Source organism: Camarhynchus parvulus, chromosome 14 (assembly GCF_901933205.1).
Source record: "Camarhynchus parvulus chromosome 14, STF_HiC, whole genome shotgun sequence".
Classification (NCBI taxonomy): domain Eukaryota; kingdom Metazoa; phylum Chordata; class Aves; order Passeriformes; family Thraupidae; genus Camarhynchus; species Camarhynchus parvulus.
The window spans coordinates 8,520,058-8,539,575 of NC_044584.1; the positions used below are offsets into that span (position 1 = coordinate 8,520,058).

General features: G+C 51.4%; 1 protein-coding gene across 2 annotated transcripts in view; it reads right to left on the minus strand.

Annotated features, from left to right (window-relative positions):
* The window catches only part of ELFN1 (extracellular leucine rich repeat and fibronectin type III domain containing 1), a 104,145-nt gene that overhangs the window by 26,371 nt on the left and 58,256 nt on the right, over positions 1-19,518 (minus strand). For both annotated transcript variants that reach the window (XM_030958113.1, XM_030958114.1), the window contains exon 3: positions 19,322-19,456. The gene's annotated coding sequence lies outside the window, so the exon portion shown is untranslated. The remainder of the gene's footprint in view (positions 1-19,321; positions 19,457-19,518) is intronic.

Sequence of the window (19,518 nt, forward strand, 5' to 3'; positions counted from 1 at the left end):
TCCTGAAAATAGTCAGAAAGAAGCACATGGGAGGCATGGGGACAGTTGCAGGTGGCAGTGACAGACTGGCTCACACAGAGCAGCCCCATGCTGCCATCTCAGCCAGGCAAGGAGCAGAAACAAGCGGAGGAGACAGGAGGAGCAAGAAGGAAATGCTAATGGGTCCCCAAGGGTGAGAGCAGGGATACCTGCTGAGGGATGCTGGGACCCTGCTGTAGCCCTGGGGACAGCCCTGGAGCAGGGGGATGGAGGGAGATGGGCTCTGGGATTTAATGGTGCCTCTTTCCTTGCAGGTCAGCGTGTGATGAGCTGCCCTGTTCCCACCTGAGGGCTTGCCAGCAGACTGGGACAAGCCCTGCAGCATCAGGCACTAATGGCACTATCTGGGGACAGAAAAAATGCACTGAGATGGACACAGAAGTCCACTCTGGTGAGCACAAACCAGCTCAGATGGTTTTATTGTTGCTATTATTATTATTATTATTGTCATTGTTGTTATTATTATTACCCAGAGATTGGAGTGCTCCACTCCTCAAGGCACAGAAAGAGTCTTGGGAAGCTGCTGCTTGTCCTGGGGTGGAAGGAGCAGCTCCCAACCCTCCTGCTTGGGCACACTGCAGGAGTGCAGGAGCACAAGGCTTTGGACAAACATTATGGCTACACAGCAGCATCCACCTTCCCACCACACTCTCCTTCCTCTACTTCTCCCACCACCCTGCCAACAGCCCCTTCCTCTGCCTCCTCCTCCTGCCCCTCAGGAGGGCTGCAGCTCAGTCAACAACTGCCCACACACCGGCAGGAATTTCCTAGAAAACCTTGCAGCCAAGCATCTCCTGCAGAGCTGCTTCCTGCTGAGTGCCCGTTCCCCTGTGGAGGGCAGGTGAGGCAGCTGCTGGCACGGTGGGGATGCTGGGGAAGCATTGGCAGAGAGCTGCCAACAGCCCTGGGGAGGGGGCAAGGCAGAGGCGTGCCGGAGGGGCTGGAACAGCTTGGGAGAGGGCAGGGGAGGTGGTTTCCTTGGGAAAAAGCCTGGCAAGCCTCAAATGGAACAAGGATAGCAAGGAAGAGGTAGCACAGCTCCTCTGGGTGCAGAGGTCACGAGGAGAGAGGAGGAGCAAGGTTTGGGTGAAGCCCTGGCAGCCACAGGAGCTCACCTTGGCTCCTGGCATGGAAATGATGCAGACACAGACGTGTGATAAGCTCTGCTCTGCACGCGCTTTAAAATCTAAGTAGCTTATGAATAAGTAATAATCCCTTATTCCCAGAGCCATAATCTATATTTAATTAAGAAAATAACTAAATGGTGGCAGTAAAAGGGGCTGTGTGGGGAAATGGAGAGAGGAACACTGTCAGATAAGCTGCAGTGAGAAAGGGAACGAACAGGAGCCTCAGCAGGGCAGAGGCAGCAGAGTGTAGCCTCCAGCTTGGCCGCAAACACAAGGTAACCTGGCCTTCAGAACACCTGTCTGCAGCAAACTCTGCCTCAAGAAGCTTCTTGGGCCAACAGGTGAGCTGCAATGGCCAAGAGGGACTCAGCCATTCACATGCAAGTGTGAAATTTCCTGCTGCCCAGTGGTGCTGGACTGTGCATGGAGAGCAAGGCTCAGAGGAGCCAAAGCAGCCCCCACATCCTGTATGGGAGCATCCAACAAACACCTCCAACACTGCCACAGCAAAACTGCCTTACAGCATTCCTGTGCTCAGTGTCCAAGCTCTCCTAACGTCTGCCATTGGCACATCCAAGCAAACCCTGCAGCTGAGCAGCACACAGGGCTGTGAGCCTGCAAGGGGCCATGCCAGCCCAGCCAGTGCCCAAAGCAGGGAGAGATGTTCATGTAACGCCTGTAGTAGCTTGTCAGCCAGGCCAGAGCCCACAGCAGAGCTCTGCTGGACCCCTCAATGCATGCCTGGGACCCCCATCCTGCTCAGTATCACCCCAGCACCCATGGGCATCAGCTGTTTCCAGGGGTCTTTGCCATCCTGGAGCCAGTGCCAGCCCAAGGCTGGAGCTTGGCTTTCCCCTGCTCTCTGTGCTGGGGATGGGGCTGGTGTGAGCACTGAGCACTCCTACTAGAGAAAAGAGAGAAAAGAGGGACACAGATAGTCCAAATACTCAGCACCTGTGTCCAGAGCCCCTGAACTCCACCAAAAACACCTCCCAGGACATCCCCAGGTGTTCCTTTCCCTCCTGGCACCTTTCACCAGTTCCCCAAAGCATCCCTGCAGCCGTGCTCTGTTATCTACATTTCACTTATCATTCCACCCGCAGGCTCTGCACGTGACAGATGCCCCTCTGCTTCCTTGGATTGTAGTAGTGGCAATGGCAGCACGTTTTAAAGGCTGGGTTAAAGAGAATAATAATAATAAAAAAAATCTCAGTCCACATACTATGCATTATAAATAGACCGTCTGGTTTTTAAATTGAAAAACAGCAATAATCACTGCTAAGAGCCTGCTGAACAAAACCAGCCTTATTACCACTGGGACAAATTCATACTTTCCAAAAGAACACAAGTATTTTTTAAGCTGCTCTTGAGCTGCCTAAGTTGTTAATGCCTTGCTGCTTCCCCTCACAGAGGTGCCTGGGAGCAGAGCCCCAGCAGGGACACGTGGGCAGTGCAAAGTGGGGCAGGAGAAGAGACAGGAAGGTTGTGACTGTGTTCACAGGGGTCTTAGGATGAGGGAAGAGACAAGGATTTGACTCCATGTTTCAGAAGGCTTGATTTATTATTTTATGATATATATTTCATTAAAACTATACTAAAAGAATAGAAGAAAAGGTTTCATCAGAAGGCTTAGCTAAGAATAGAAAAGAATGATAAAAGTTTGTGTCTCAGAGAGTCCGATCCAGCTGACTGTCATTGGCCATTAACTAGAAACAACCACATGAGACCAACCACAGATCCACCTGTTGCATTCCACAGCAGCAGATAATCATTGTTTACATTTCATTCCTGAGGCCTCTCAGCTTCTCAGGAGGAAAAATCCTAAGGAAAGGATTTTTCCTAAAAAATGTCTGCGACAGAAGGTGATTTGGAGCAGGCTCAGCTGTGCCAGGCTGCAAAGAGAGATGCCATCAGTTTTTTAGCTGCAGTCTTTTCCTCTAACTGCTGTTTTGTGGCAGGGAGACAGGAGGTCTGGAGAAACCTGGGTGGAGATGAGGGGCAGGCATGGGACAGGCTGTGCTTCAAGGGGCTATTCAGGCAGGGCTGTATTTCCACTCCTTTAAGGGACAGAGAAAAGCACAAATTTTAAAGGACACGGAATTTTGGTCCATGCAGTTATTAGGGTAGGTAGCTTTAGGACTTTGATTGTCTTTAGGGTGAGAAGAACAGTTGCAGTTATTATAGTGTATAGGTAGAAGTGGAGGAAGGTGAGTTTAGGGTTGTAGATGATAATGATTGCTATTCAGCCCAGGTGGGAGATGGAAGAAAAGGCAAGGATTTTATGGATTTGTGTTTGGTTGAGTCCCATTCATCCTCCTAGGGCTGCTGAGAGGACAGCCAGGACGGCTGGGAGCGTAGGGCTCAGTGAGGGTGAGGTTATGTAGAGAGGGTGAGGTTCTGTGTAAGAGCCCAGCAGCACCCAGCGGGCTGCTGTCCCTGTGCAGCTGCTGCTGAGAGGGGAAGGAATGGTGCAGGGCAGCTGGGCAGGCAGGAGTGTGAGCTGCAGGCACTTCTTGGGTTGGGATTATCAGGGGGATAACAGACATAACCACCTCACTCTCCCACCACAGCTGTCACACTGCTGCTAGCAAGGTCAGGATGCACTGAGGGAAGTGCAGGGATGGGATCCCCACATCTGCCTGTTCTCCCCAAGTCTGCCTGTTCTCCCCTTCTTCACCAGAACCAGTGACCAGGGCAGGGAGATGGGCCTGCAGAAGCTGCCATGGGGAGCAGGGTGCCTCTCAGAGGGATGAAGGGCATTGCTGCCAGGCCCCAGGGCTGTCCTGAGGCTGCAGGGCAAGCTGAGTTCTCACACAGCACAGACACAGGAAAGGAAAATTAAAACAGCCACACACCAAGGTTCTGAGATCTTCCTTTCCTCTCTTCCCAGGCCACAGCACAGTGAGATCACTAGAAGCTGGCTGCTAAATCTGATCTGCCCTGTACTTTGGGAACACTGAGGTACCACAGAAGTCATCAACAAGCTGCCAAGGTGGCTGCCAACCCAGAGCCAGGAGCATGGCTCGGGCAGGTGGAGGTAACACTCTCTCATCTGGGTTTTGGCCCCTGAATCAGAGGGCTGGCCAGCATTAGCCATCACTGATGTGGAGCCAGCATGTGAATGACTGCAGAAGAAGCTCAGCCTCACTGGAGCCCTGCCTGGGCACTGAGTCAGGCACAGCTGCCAGCAGGCTCATGCAGTTGGCCTGTCCTGTGCGATGATCAGCACAAGTGATGTGGCACTGAGAGCCTGCCACAGCCCTGGCATGGCAGCAGCTACCCTGAGCAGAGCTCTGGAGCAGCCATGCCCTCAGGGACAGGGCTCAGTGGGTCTTCTCTCTGCTGGAGCCTGGCTGTGGCCACTGGTGAGGAAGCACAGACTGGTGAGGATGATCCACCAAGTGATGCTGACTGCCCCACGTTGCAAGCTGTCTCTTGTGCAGCATGCAGGTCCAAATGTTACAGAGAAATAAGAAAAGTGCAGCGTGGGAAGGTGGAGGAGAAAGGAAAGGAACAATTTAATAATGAATGTATTATGTAGACATGTCATGCCTCTTGCTGGCATGGATTAATATCCATAAATCAAAGAGGAAGGAACTGTTTTTAATGCTGGAGATGGATGCTGGTCCTCAGAAAATTGCTAAGGGGGCATTAATGAGAGACATCTGGGAATGGCTCCAGGTGCATTGGCTGCATGCACAGGAAATGCTGCAGTGCTGCTGTCAGCTAAAAATGATTCTGTGCTGGGGACACGTGTGGTCCATGAGCACAACAGCTCAGGAACCAGGGTCTCCATGTGGAGGTGTTGGTCAAACTGAGCAGGAAGGTGGACATTCCCCTGGCTCTCTGCTCTACAAGGCAGCTCCTTCCCTTCTCCTGTACACCAGGAACATTGGCCCCACCCTTTGGCTTTGCTCAGCAGGAAGGTGCACAGAGTCCAAGGGATGGGACAGTCTGAGCTGTGGAAGCCAGGAGCCAAAGCTGGAGTGAGAGATGCCACTGCATCCACCCTGCCTCTGCTGGGCATGCAGTCACCAGAGACAGGAGTCAGGGACACCTGAGCGTCACCTCACAGCCACCAGCACTGCCAGGACACAGAGCATGGGGAGTGGCACCTCTTGCTGCTGTTCCATGAAGCACTGGATCAAGCAGAGATAAAGATTTGGGGCTAGGAGGAGCTCTGGGGTTACATGGAGGGGACAGAGGCTCAGAGCATGGAGCATCTCTCTGCAATGTTTCTGCAGGCCACCCTGAGGGTGGCTGGGGGTGTCTGGGCAAGATCAATTACCCTGCTGGACAAGCACAAGCCCTAAAGCATTGATCAGGGATGACCTCCTTGGGATCTTTCCCTTTCAGCAGCACAAGGCCTCTCCCAGGACTTCAGAAGAGTGTTAAACCCAGGGGCAATGGCACAATGAGACCTTTCACATCCCCAGGAGGGCTCTGTGTGCTGGGGGCTGCTATCAGGAAAACAGGGGGTCCCTTCTGCTGTCAGTGTTTTAACCTAAGCTGAGGGCATTGAGTGCCAGTTTTTCGTTAATCACATTTTATGTGCATTTTAAAAACCTGAAAATCTGATCTGTCCTGTACTTTGGGAACACTGAGGTACCACAGAAGTCATCAACAAGCTGCCAAGGTGGCTGCCAACCCAGAGCCAGGAGCATGGCTCGGGGAAGTGGAAGACTGGAGCTGGTGGAGGTAACACTCCTTCATCTGGGTTTTGGGCCATGTGAATAACCTGAAATCTTCACTTTTTAAGAGCAGCTGGTCCTCTCCCACCCACCCTGTAATCTGGCAGGGGCTGCCTCTCATGCCTGCTCTGTCTCTGCCTTTCCTGGGACCCGCTCCCTCCGCTTGCACTGACCCACTTTAGGTGTCACATTTGCACCCAAAGGCACACTGGGGGAAGAGGCTGGGTTCACAGAATGAATCTGCAGAGCCAGGGAGCCAGCCAGGGCTGGGGGAGCAGGAACAGGCTCAGGAGGCTGAGCAGGAACAGGCTCTCCAGGAGAGAGAGACACCCACGGCCACGTGGTGTGTGGAGAGGTGAGAAACCTGCCAGGGAGAGCAGGGAGCAAAGGATGCTAAGAAAGCATCTGTTCACAGTATGAATGGATTAGAGGGGAAAAGGGGAAAGAAAACAAGGCAGGAAGGAGGTGAGCAAAGGAAGGGCACGGCAGAGAGGGCACAGAGCAGTGGAAGGGGAGCTCACAGCCAGGCAAAGCCCTGCAGAGCACAACTGCTGCTTTTGAGGTTGCACTGCAAGGGAAAGGTGTGACATGGGAGAACGCTGGGTGCTAGCACAGGGGGAATCTGCCACCCCAGAGCGCTGGAGCAGGATGGGGGCAGGGACATTGTTGGCTTGGAGGATCTTGAGGGCTGCTGGGACTGAGCTGTAGAAAAGGAGAGATGGAGGAGGCTGAGTACTAAGAGATGCCTCAGCATTCCAGGGCTTATTCAAAATGAACACTCAGCTCCTGCAAGGTTCACCTCCTGTGACGAAGCAGCCCCAACTTCTGACAGCAGAGAAGGAGCAGCTGCTGTCCCAGGGTCCCAGCAGAGGGATGGAAACCCCAAGCATGAGATCCAGGGAGCTGCTACAAGCAAATCCATGTGGCAACATCAGAAAGCCACGCTGGGGCCGAGCTCACAGGCAGATGAGCTTAGCCCTCAGAGAGCAGGGAATTGCTGTCTGTCTGTGTCTCCCTCTGTTTTCCCTGATTTTATTGTGTTTTGTTTAATTGAATCACACACACACATGCACATAAAGCCCCAGCTCGTGGTGTAAAGTCTGTGAGGAAATGAGCAGCAAATGAAGGTTCCAGGAGGAGCAATGCTGAGCAAACACACGACACGGCACGAGCTGTGAGCAGGAGACAGGAGACACTGCCAGAGAGGGAAGAGGGAGCTGCAGAAAGGATTTTCCTAGGGGAAACTGAACCCAAAGAAAGCAGAACAAGGGAAGGAGGAAAACCTGAGAGGAGAAGTGAGAGGACAGCACAGGTGATGCTGGTGGTTCCTGTGGTCACTGTGCCCAAACTCTGATCCCTCTGTGGAGCAGGTCAGAGCACAGGGAGAGAAAACTCACACAGCTTGTGGCCAGGGGATGGCTGGGCTCAAACTCCATCACTGCTCCAGAGCTCTCCTGCCCAAATATGAGCAAAACACTCCTCTGGACCCAGTATCCAGTGTACCAGGACCACTATCATGACCAGCTCAGCCTCTCTCCTCTGGCACGGCACTCACATCCCTCCCTCAGCTCCCAACTGAGCCAGGACCCCCATTCCCCTTCCTCCTGTGTACCTGCAACTCCATACAAGATGCTCATCCTCAGGAGAATACTGGACACCGAGGAATGATGGACATGTGGGGTGAGACCATGATATGCTGGGGGGATGTGCCCCAGCACTTCCCAGGCTCCCAGAACACTCCCAGAGCTGCAGGCCAATGGCACCAGCCAAACCCTGGATGAGCAGTGCAGCCCTCAGCAGCTCCCTGTGACCACAGCGCAGAGGGCAGGGACACAGAGGACAAGGAGCATCTCCAGCACAGAGGGCTGTCTGTGCAGACAGGCGGCTCTCTGGCCTCTCCTCACCTCCCAGCTCACAAGGGGCTGGGAGGCAGCACAGCCCTGAGCAGCCACTCCCCAAGATGAGGTGCTCTGCAGTACTGGAGAAGTGCAGCGTTAAAGGATTCTGATTCTCCTGCCCAGGCTCGCTGTGACAGCCTTCACATGTGTTCAGTCACATCCAGATATGAAGCCACTCTGAAAACCAAGACATTTATTCAAAGGAGCAGCAGCATTGCACACACATCTGCCTGTGTAAAGGAGAACTTCAAAAGGGCTGACAGTCACAGAGCCCAGCAGTAACCTTTGGCTAATTAGCTGTCTTGATTTTCTTGCAGTTTATTTTTATACTTCTTGGGCTCTGAAATGCATTTACTGTAATGTCAGAAAGGCCATGGTAAATATAAAGCTTCCTAGCAATAAGTATATCCACCCCACTGAGCTTTTGGGGCTGACAGCTCCAGCTTGGCGTGGGCCAGGTGGAAGTGACAAAGCTTTGCTGAGGTTTTTGTCTTGCACAGGATTCACTGAGACTGTGCTGGTGGAAACGATAAAGGCACCTGGGGCAGAGCAGGAGCACAATGAGCACAGAGCAGAGGGCACCTGTAATGGTGCTTTCCAAATGAGCAGAAGAGACAGAGGGGTGAAGAAGTCTGCAGGATGCAAAGCCATGAGCCAGCTCACCAAGGAGAGGTGAGGTCAAGAAAAGCAGGCAGCCAGAAAGGTGGGAGTGATGCTGAACCTGCAGAGAGAAGCAGGTGGGACCCCACTCTAAGCATTAAGGAAATCATCAATGGGAGCTGCACTGCCTGCAGAAGCCACAGAGCCTTCCTCCTCCTGGAGAGAGGAGAAAAAGGCCTGGAAAGATCTCAGTCAAGAAGGGATTTTCAAGTCCCATTGGGGTGGAAGATAACAGAGCCTATTGAAGCAGGTCACTGCTCCCCACCCCAGCTGTGCTTGAAGTCTCCACTCCAGGTGTCACTGCACAGTGCCACAGACCCCTGTGACCCTTGCCAGACGGCTTGTGACTCTCTCTGAAGCACCCAGGGCTTCCCTAACAAAGTCAATGTTAGGGAATTGGCACCCCCTCCATGCCAGCAGCTCCTGCAGTGCCCAGGCTCTGCATGGCAGCACTGCTGAATGCCCCTTGGCCAAGGTGCTGGGGCTCAGCTGAGGGTGTGCACAGCCTGGGATGCTCCTTGCTGCTTCTCTCTGCAGGGACATGCAGCCCACCCTGGCAGGGCAAGGCTCCTGCCCTGGGGCTGGGCACAGACCAGGCTGAGCTGCACTGTGAGGAAACACCAACAGCTTTGTTGTCTCTGCACTGTGATCTCCAGCACAAACCAGTCACTATGTGGCTCTTCCTGGCCTGTGCACAAAGATCAGTGAGAAGAAAACAGAGAAGAGACCAATGCATTAATGATCAGAAATGAAGCAGTGCCCCCAGATCTAGCAAGGAGAATTCTGAGTCCCTGCAATGGGTGCCAGGCACCCAGGACATCAAACAGCCTCCCCGCCCTTGGCTGCTGCTCCTCTGCCTGGCTGGGTGTCAGTCCCAGGACTGCCCTGGGTACCAGCTGGGAGAACTCAGTGCCAATTGAAAACCAGGCTCCTGTAGCCTTTGAACTGCAGAGAAACAAAAGCTGTGAATTCAAACTTTGCCTTTTTTTCCCCACAAATGGTGTCAGGAGTTGAGGAGACAGAGCAGTGCTGAGTGCAATTGCTGTTGAAGACTGCTGGCTGTTTCTGTGTTCTTCCTGAACTGCACCAGTGCAGCAATGCTGGAGTTGGTAACTGCAAAAGGGTCAAACCATTGCAGAGTCACTCAGGGAAGTTAACTGGAAGTTTACCTTTGACACAGCTATGTAAAATCAACAAGGAATTCCCCACTGATCACAGTGATTCACAGTTCCATCTCCAATATGAAGCATCCCTTCTACAAGTCAAACTCATATTTTCATTTTTAAACCCATTCTTCCACTTGAGACTTGTGCTGCCTGATCAGAACCAAAATGTCTCACATGGCTGGGCTGGACTTTGGGACTGACTTCAGCCAGCACTCAAATCTGAGTCTCCTCACCTCTGCTGAGGCTCAAGAGTTTCAGGACTGAGCTCTGCTGGGATAATGCACCTGCAAGGCACAGCATGGCTCTGTGCAGGCCCTTGGTGTGCAGCTGGTTGAAAATCCCTTTGGCCTCACCCAAGCGCCTTAAAAAGCCCTTTGTACCAAAAACCTGCACCTGGGTTCCTTTAAATGCTGAATTCCTTGGGGGCAGCTCCAAAGCATCTTAAACATCTCCAGGTTTGTGAGCAGAGCAAGGTTCTGCTGCACCCACAGTCCTAAAACCACCCACAGGGTGATGGTGAGCAGCAGGCACTGAAGGTTTCAGGGACAGGGAAGGAGCTATTACATTGCTCATGCAGGCCCAAGACTCACCCCTATCAGCCCTTTTATTGCCCATTTTCCTCAGACAGATGTGGGTGATGCCTGTGCAATCCCAGCCCTCTGGCATGGCCAGAGCCAGGGCATGGTGCAGGGATCTTCTAAAGGAGTTGGTGCCACTCAGGCAGGGAGGGTCCTGAGCTTGTAGGTCATGCATAGATGCCTGCATATCCATTATTAAAGCCCTCCACATGACAGCTGCTGGCTGCTTCTACAGACTCTCTCCACTGATGCCTCTCTCTGAGTCACGGCTGCGTGAAGCTCCTTGACAGACCTGGAGGATGAGAGATGTGGTAAAATCCCAAACATGAGTATTGCATCAAAGGTTCTGTGGTTATCAGAGCACAAATAACATCTCCCTCACAATTTCAGGGGCAGGGCTGTCTAACCACCCTCCTGGAGCACAGGGTCCATACCCAGGGGCCAGTCTGAGATGCTGCAAGGGGTGCACTGAGGTGGTCTGTCCGTGCTGCTGGCACAGGAACTGGGGAAATCAGCAGGAGCTGGTGGGTGGACTTGAGTGGGATTTCTCCTGCGTGGAGAGCTCAGCAGTCCTCCACAGTGTCAGTCACTCTTGGTTTAGCTGACACACAGGACAGCCTCATGTGGGACTGTCAGAGGGTGCTGCACACTGATGGAGGGAGATTGCCCCATGTGCCTTCACCTGAGGCACTGTGCAGTGCAAAATGCAGAGGGATGGCTGGGTCAGCCTCCCCTCTCCCAGTGATCTTTCTTTTTTCATCACCATCTTTCTTATTCTCCCCAGGCCCTTCACCTGCTCTGAAGCTGCTGCTGCCTCAGCCACCCAAGAAGAGTGAAGGATACCTGAGCATCCTGATGGACACCACAGCCACTTCCAACAGCAGGTACCCTGCTCTGCCACGGGCATTCATTTACAGACACTATTCCAACCAGTCCTTGAGGCTGGGCAGGAGGTTTTCCCCCCATATTTTGTTGGAGCTCTGCTCTGGCTGTGGAATCAGCACTGGGCTCCAAGGCAGGGGCACCTGCATGGGGAAAAGATCCCACTCTGGGAATAGACAAGAAGCAAGACATCAGGGAGGATCATAGCAAAGAGAACTCTGCTCCTTCTAATTCCATCTCTCTGCAGAGTCAGTGACTCCTCCACCATGTATTACATTTTATTCTGTAAGTGCAAAGCAATTTCCATTGAGGGTAGGGACAGTGAAGCACAGAGAGAGAGAGGAATAATATCTCATCTTTCTTTAATCCCCACCATCCCAAAGGATGCTGGTGCCTTTTGCTTTACTTTCTATATGTATGCACAGTTAATTAGCATTACCACAGAACTGCAGGTATTCTCAGACTTAGTAGAGGGAATATCTTGTAATAGAAGGGTAAGCAAATTGTTTCTGCTGTTTCCATTACAGCCAACTTTGATTATCCAGGGTAATGGGATAACAGGCACAAAGCAAAAACATGGATAACATGAGACCTATGCAAAATAAGCTGAGGGGGGGGAAAAACTGATGCTGAGAGTAATGAAGGAAAGAAAGGTCAGTGATGCTGATTAAGAAGCACGGAGATCCCTGTGTTAGCACTGCCTTGAGCTCACAAATCCATGCACAATGGTACCTGGGCATGGTAGTTATGGAGCAAATCTGTAGGGTCTGTCACTGTGAGAGGGAAGCACAGACATCCCCTGCACAGCAAAGCCAAGCTGCAGCATTAATGCTGAGCATTTCAAAGCCTCTGTGTGAGGGATTTGTCATTAAAATGAATAAGATTTGGGCACTCAACCCACCTCCTCCCTACATGAGCAGGAAGAAGCCCAATTTAAAGGTCAGCATCTTAATGGTTTTCACTGCGTATATGGCAGGATAATTCCTCTCCAAACAGAAATCCAGCACCTCCTCAGTGAGCCACAGGCAGTGCTTGAAGGAGCACAAGAGCATCCATAGCTGAGGAGGTACAGGAGTACAGACAGGTACAGCTTCTATGTTAAAGGAGGCTCCAACTCCATCTCCTTGCAGTACAGCCCAAGAGGAGGAAAAGGAACAGCCCTGGAGTTCCTCTCTAGTCCCACATCTCAGCAAAGACCAGATTCACTCCACTCTGTCAAAGGGGATGTTCAAATCCTTGGCACCAATATCGTGGAGGCAGCTCTGAAAAATCTTTGCTGGTGGGTGGATAAAAAGGGCACCAGTGGAGATGAGACAGAAAGAAGAGAGGGAGGAATCTTAGAGGAAGAACCTTCTTAATAGGTTTTATTGATTTAACCCAAAGAGAGAACAGTAGGGGGAAATATATGCCATTTAAATGTAAACCAGCAATAAAAATAATCATTAGAGTCATAATCTCAATCTGTTAGCATTTTATGTAGAGAAGATCTTAGTGGGAAATATCTTCTGAGTAAACTATTTGCATTTACTTAGTATGAAGGAGCCTCTTAAATATAACTCAATCATTATCATGGACTGTTTTGCAGGGGTTGTTATCAGTACTCAGCTCTTACAAGTGCCTGATGATTTCACAGCCCCTGTGGAGGCTGATTTGGAGAAGCTGCTGGCCCACCCCAGTTGGGATCTCCTGTCCATATCCCTGTGGATGTTCCTGTTTCCATACTGGAAATACCTGTGGGTTTCAATGGCAGCTAGAAATCATCACTCTCCACCCAAATGGTGACTTTGTCACTGGCCAAGAAGGCTGCATCCCTTGCTCAGATCTTGTGAGCTTTAATTGAGGAAAAGTAACTTCAGAGCAAGTTTCCAGGCCCTGCACGTTCCAGAAGAAGTGAGAACCACCTGACCATCTCTTTTAGCTCTCCCTCTTGTAAAAGAAAAGGAAAATGAGGGGTTTTCCCTTTGTGGAGGAGCTGCAGGGCTGGCAGTGAAGATGCAGGGCAGGAAGGCCTTTCCTGGTGCAGGAGGGGAGATTGGATGTGTCCACCTGTGCCTCAGAAGGAGCTTTTCTGGTCACTGTGTTTCCCCCAGAGCAGTCCCCGTGGGGACACAGCCCTGCCCACGTGCCAGGGGAGGTCACTGTCCCTGTGCCTCCCACACCATGTGCACCTCAGCCACAAAGAGAGGGATAAATACCCTCCTCTGCCTGGGGACACCTTTTAATCTCCTTGCTAGATTTTCATACACTAGTCCAGACTCCCAGCTGGGCCAGGCATGACCTCATTTAGCATCCCATGCACAGAGGCAGCTAAACCAAGGTTGGTATTTTATGCCATGCACTGGTAGGGGCTGGGGAGGCTCTCACTGATGGCACTGGGGGCTCTCACCCCTCTGCAGCAGCCAGACCTTACCCCAGAGGGGAGAACATCCCATGGAGGCAGACACCTGGACCAGCAGCCCCAGTGGGATGGGGGATGAGAGCAGACACTGCTGGGAAGCTCATCAGCCCCTTGCAGAGCTGCTGGTGGCAGGACATTTGTGGGCAGCAGGAGCCAGAGCAGCAGCTCTCCAGGGGCCAGGCAACAGCCAGGGCTCCACAGCAGCAGCTGCCACTGGCAGAAGCCACTGCAGCTCCTGGAGTGGGTCTGACCCCGTGTCCACACCTTGGGGAGATGGCTGGTCCTGTGTCCACAGCCTGGGGAGCAGGAATGGCCCTGTGTCCATAGGGGAGCAGGAATGGCCCTGTGTCCATAGCCTGGGGAGCAGGAATGGCTCTGTATCCACAGCCTGGGGAGCAGGAATGGCCCTGTGTCCATAGGGGAGCAGGAATGGCCCTGTGTCCATAGCCTGGGGAGCAGGAATGGCCCTGTGTCCATAGGGGAGCAGGAATGGCTCTGTATCCACCACCTGGGGAGCAGGAATGGCCCTGTGTCCATAGGGGAGCAGGAATGGCTCTGTGTCCACAGCCTGGGGAGCAGGAATGGCCCTGTGTCCATAGGGGAGCAGGAATGGCTCTGTGTCCACAGCCTGGGGAGCAGGAATGGCCCTGTGTCCACAGGGGAGCAGGTCTGGCTCTGTATCCACAGCCTGGGGAGCAGGCCTGGCCCCTGATGCCCTGCTCATCACCAGATCCCCACACTCACAGTGGCCCTCACGCTGTGTGGGTAATTCAGGCTCACAGGGGGGTTATTAAAATCCATTCAGAGCTAATGTCAGCCAGCGCGGTGTTAATGGCAGTGGCTGAGAGGCACAGCAGGAGTGGGTGGAGAAGGACTTTGATTTCCCCACTCGAATTTCCAAGCAGGGTGGGCTTGGCAGGCAGTGATGGGGATGGGGAGTGGTGGTGGATGGAGGGTGCAGAGCCACATGTCACACAGCAGACAGGTGGGACTCGCAGCCTAATCCCAGCAGCCCAAACATTTCACTCCATGTTTTGCTTGACAGCATCTCTCCCTGGCTGGCCATTTCAGAGCCGTGTTATCTGCCAGGCTCCCAGCAGGTGAGTCTGCCTGAGCAGTCAGCTCTGCACAGAGCCTGGGAAGGGGCTGCTGGTGTTGCTCCATGTGGGATTCCATCAGGTATCTCAGGAGGATTGGGCATCACACCCAGGTGCATTTGGAGGTTCAAACCACATGCCCCATCTTCTGCACTGACTCAGCACCCCCAAACCTGCTGAGGTTGAAAGCAGGGCTAGAGTTTTCTCACATTGGCCGGGTGAGTCCAAGCCATTCCCCGGATTTTGAAAAAATCCGGGTAATTTCAGGATGTGGCCAGCATCGTGCAGGCTAAGATAAGAGTAATCGGAGCTCGGGGCTGTAAGCCGATTCCTTGCATATGACAGGAAGGAATTAGCCCGGGTGTCCCCGCCCTCCAGGCAGCGTTTGCACACACGGGCACACACCTGGCACGGGGCTGAGCCATGGACACGTGTGTCCCGACAGGGTGACAAGGATGCTGGACAGGCAGCACACAAGTCCCAGGGGCAGAAGAAGGGGCACAGACAGCAGAGGAAACCTGCTCCAACCATCATTCACAGGGCAGGTATTGCCCCCACAGCTCCTTGCACTGGCACAGCAGTGCTGGAACCCCCAGGTCTCCTTCCCAGGAGCTCCTGCCCTGGTTCTCCCCTGTTTTCAGTAGGGATTCCTCCACCTTGGCTGGGAAATGCATTGCAGCCTCTTAATAGCTCATCCTGTCTGGAAGCTTTTCCTCATGTGTAAATACAGCGTGTATAACAGTGGCCTCATTTCGCACTATAGGAGTGCATCAGACACAGCTAAAGGTACTGAGGATGGCTTAAATGGTCCAAATTTACATTTGGTTATGTAGGCTGAATATCTCAGTGAGTTTTTAGGTTAGAAGGTGCTGTAAATGGAGCCTGACCTCCTAGACAGTGAATTTTACCCAGGGATTTAAATCAAGTCTGACCATTCAGCTTCATCCTTCTGACAGATAAAAATTAGTCTGGTTCATAAGCAAGGGGGACAGCTGCTGAAGGCAGACTGGTCACAAGCCACAAGATCAAAGTGTTGAACAACATCTCTGAAGGGCAGCAGATCCTGCCTTATGATACAGCACAAACCAGGTTATTTTGCTTTAGCCTGTCTGATTTGTGAAATGAGGGTAACAAGCAGTTCTGAGGTCAAAGCCAGTGTTCAGAAGCAATATTTGGTGCTGCTGTTTTCACCTAGAAAATAGCTGCTATTCAAAAACCAACGGTACTAGAGAACAGTGAAACTCTAGTGGTTGCCAGCCATTGGCCAGATGGGTCAGTGAGGTGGTTTGGGGTGGCAGGATGATGGAGATGTGTGGCACTAGCAGCCCCAAGTCCCATCCTGTGTCCCTGGGGAGAGGGGCCACAGAGGTGGGAAGGAGCTGCATCTCCCTGCAGCTGGCATCTCCTGCCATGTGGCAGGTTACCAAGCAGCTGAGAGCGGGAGATGATTTTCTTTTGCCAGTTTTCTAATTTATCTAATGAGCAAGAAAATAAATCAAGCTGACCGTCACCCAGGTGGTTTTGGGCCTCAGCTCCTCGCAGTCCCCTTGTTCTCCCAGCCCATTTTATAACAGGGTTACAACCCCAGGACACTGCACTAACTCCTGCTATAATCTTTTCTTTACCAGCATCACTTAGCAGATGGAGTCATTTAGATGTGCTCACGTTTAAATGAGTGCCTTGCCCTGAAAGGGACAGAGCTGGGGCTGCTGGCAAGGATTTTGGGATCGTTAGCCTAGAAAATGCTTAGCAGGGGAAGCAGTTGGCAGGCAGATTTCACGGACATGGCACCGCTGTCCTCTGCCAGCAAAATTACAAGGCTGAAATCCTGGAGCTGGATGGGGCCAAAGCGTTCACAGCAAACAATTTAATTGATGAATGAAGTGAATTGCCCAGGAGACAGGTTTTAGTCATCTGCTCACTGCATGAAGCTGCTTGGAGAAGGGTTTGCACAGTCGGGTGTGGCCTGGGATGGGCTGGCTGGAATTGTATTTGGGTTCCTCCCAGAGGAAGGGAGGGAGGGAGGAAGGAAGGAAGGAAGGAAGGAAGGAAGGAAGGAAGGAAGGAAGGAAGGAAGGAAGGAAGGAAGGGTGAATCTGACTCCGTGTTCTCAGAAGGCTGATTTATTATTTTATGATACTATATTATATTAAAGAATACTATACTAAAGAATACAGAAAGGACACTTACAGAGTGCTAACAAGATAATAATGAAAACTTGTGACTCTTTCCAGAGCCCTGGCGCAGCTTGGCCCCGACTGGCCAATGAGTGAAAACAACTCACACCAGAATCCAATGAAACAATCACCTGTGGGTAAACAAGCTCCAAACACATTCCAAAGGAGCAAAACACAGGAGAAGCAAATCAGATAATTATTGTTTTCCTTTTTCTCTGAGGCTTCTCATCTTGCTCAGGAGAAAAATCCTGGGTGAAGGGATTTTTCAGAAAATGTGAATGCCACAGGCTGGGGCTCCCCATGGTGGGAACCTTCACCAGAGCCCCTAGGGCACCTCTACCCTGGCAGTGCTGTGAGCCTGGCTACCTCCAGGCTTGCCAATCCAGGGTACTAACAGTTGTCACTGCTCCTAAACCTTTGTGGCTGGACCAGTGATGGGACCATGCAGAAGATCTCAGCACTCAGTGCTGGAAAAGGGGCCAGCACAATGCAAGGAAGAGCAGCACCAATCTAAACAGCAAAAGCTACTTTTCAGCTCCTGCAAGAAATTCCACAGCAGTCTCAGGTCTCTCCTCTCTAGCTTCCTGACCTCCTGCACAAGGCTACCTCCAAAAGCTCCTTTCATTTGGTCTAATAAAGTTAACTAGTCCTCCAGCTCTTCCAAGGAGAATAGGCATAAAAATGTACATTGAGATGAATGCTTACAGCCCTTGAAAATACCTCTTGCTTGTGAAAAGGCTTCTGAGGAATGAATAGAAGGGACAATGATTACCAAAAAGGGAGGAAATATTGTTCATGCTGCCTGGGAAGCATTTGACCCTTGCAAAGGCTGGAGAGAAAAGGAGGAAGAAGGCAGGGAGCTGACACACTAATGGCAATCATTGCTCTGTTGGGAGCAATATCTCACAATGTCCATGGAGATCAATCCCAAATTATTCAGCCTAATAGTTCTCAAAACAAACTCTAATTCTGCTCCTTTGTGGCAGGCATAAAGCTTTCTCTGCAAGGCCCATTTTACATCTTAGGTAACTCAGTGCTGGATGGTGTAACACTCCATTGTGAAATCCCTGCTGGAGCCTTTGATGCCAGCATCTTCCAGACGAGATACAGAGCTTATCAGCTCAAATAACACAACTGTCTTTTATCCTTTGTGTCCCAAGCCTGCTGTTTTGGCACTTATATTAGTAATTCATTGCCTGGCTCTGGGTCTGGATCCATCTGGACAGGCAAACTGTCTATCTGTCTGCATTGCTGAGATATTTGTGTCTGCCCCAAGGGACCTGAGCACCTAAGCTCTGCTTATCTTCACTGATGCTTAGGTTCCTAATTGGTTAAAAGTCATTTTGGAAAGGTGGTCTTAAGGGCTGTAGGCTTGTAGATGCTTTCAAAATGACTTCCCCCAGGCCAGGCTGTCCATCTTTCCCTGGGACTGCATCTCTGGTCTGGCTCCCAGACATGCCTGTGTGCCTCCAGCTCTGCTGTCCCTCCCTTCCAGACCAGTGCCAGCCCACAGCCCTGCCTGCCTCTCACCAGCACTACATTTTCTTCAAAAAAGGACAAATGAGGTGGAAGAAGAAAAGGTGAAAACATGATAATAGCTGTGGGAAAAGGCCACTGCTAAAGATTTGACAATGCTGGAAATAGAGGCTCAGAGAAAAGTTTTTCTCCAAAAATTATTCTTTTCAATCTCAACAGCACACTGAAGAGAAGTTAAGGCACACTTTTTAGCACCTTTTGTACTCAAATTCAAAATTCACCTGTCTAACCAAGCAATAACAGAAATAATCTTTTTTTATTCAGCTGCACATTTTGCTACAAAAATTTGTTTCCATTAAGCTATTCCCTTTTGTCCTCTTAGAAAGCATCTTTTAAATAATAACAGTGTAAAAAAAAAATTACACACTACCCAAAAAACTCAACCCTGTCAACCGTGCACTTTTATACAAAAGTTATCTCCTTCTTTCAATGGATTGATGAAAATTCTTTTCACAATATCAAGGTGGAGATGAGAAAGAGAGAGAAAATTTCAAAGTGCCCAGCACAGCTAGTCATTTGAACAGGGAACAGGGGGCAAAATCTGGTCTTAGAAAACTGAGCTACAGCTCCAACATGAACCTGATATTCTTTTTCTGCTTTGTAAAACACAATTTTGTAGAAGCTGGGATGGAGGCACGCACTGCACTTCTCATCTGCAGGGGAGAAATAAAGTGCTTTTTCTTTATTCCCTAAATCTCAAAGGAAGAATGTGAACTCAATCTTTAAAAAAATAAAAATTAAATATGCAACCAGGATAAGTGTCACTGCTGCCACGCTTTCAGGAGTGCAGCAGCCACAGCTCAGGGATTCCCCAGGAAGGTCAGACTTGGAGAAGAGTCCCAGGAACCACCCCATGATCAGCAGTGTGAGAAACACAGCCCTGGCTCACTGTCCTGTCTGCATCACACTCTTTCCTGCTGGCAGTGAGGCTCCCCTTCACCATCCACCCCTGGGAGGATCTCCCAGAGCTCAGCCCTCTCCAGAAGGACCTGCTCCATCCCTGCTGGCTCTCTCACACGGGCAGCTGCCTCACACCAGCTCCCCCTCTCACCCCAGAGATGCCACCCCTCACCTCTGAGCCCGTGTGTCGCTGCTGGTCCCAGCCACAGTCCTGGATGTGTGCTAGTTGTTGTCCTCAGGGGCTGGGAGGCACGCTGGACACAGCATTCAGGATCCCACGAGGTGCTCACCAAGCCCAGTATCTAACCTGCAAGGAGAAAAAGAAAGCGTAAGGGGGAGTTTCAACAAAGGGGATAAAAGATTGATTGA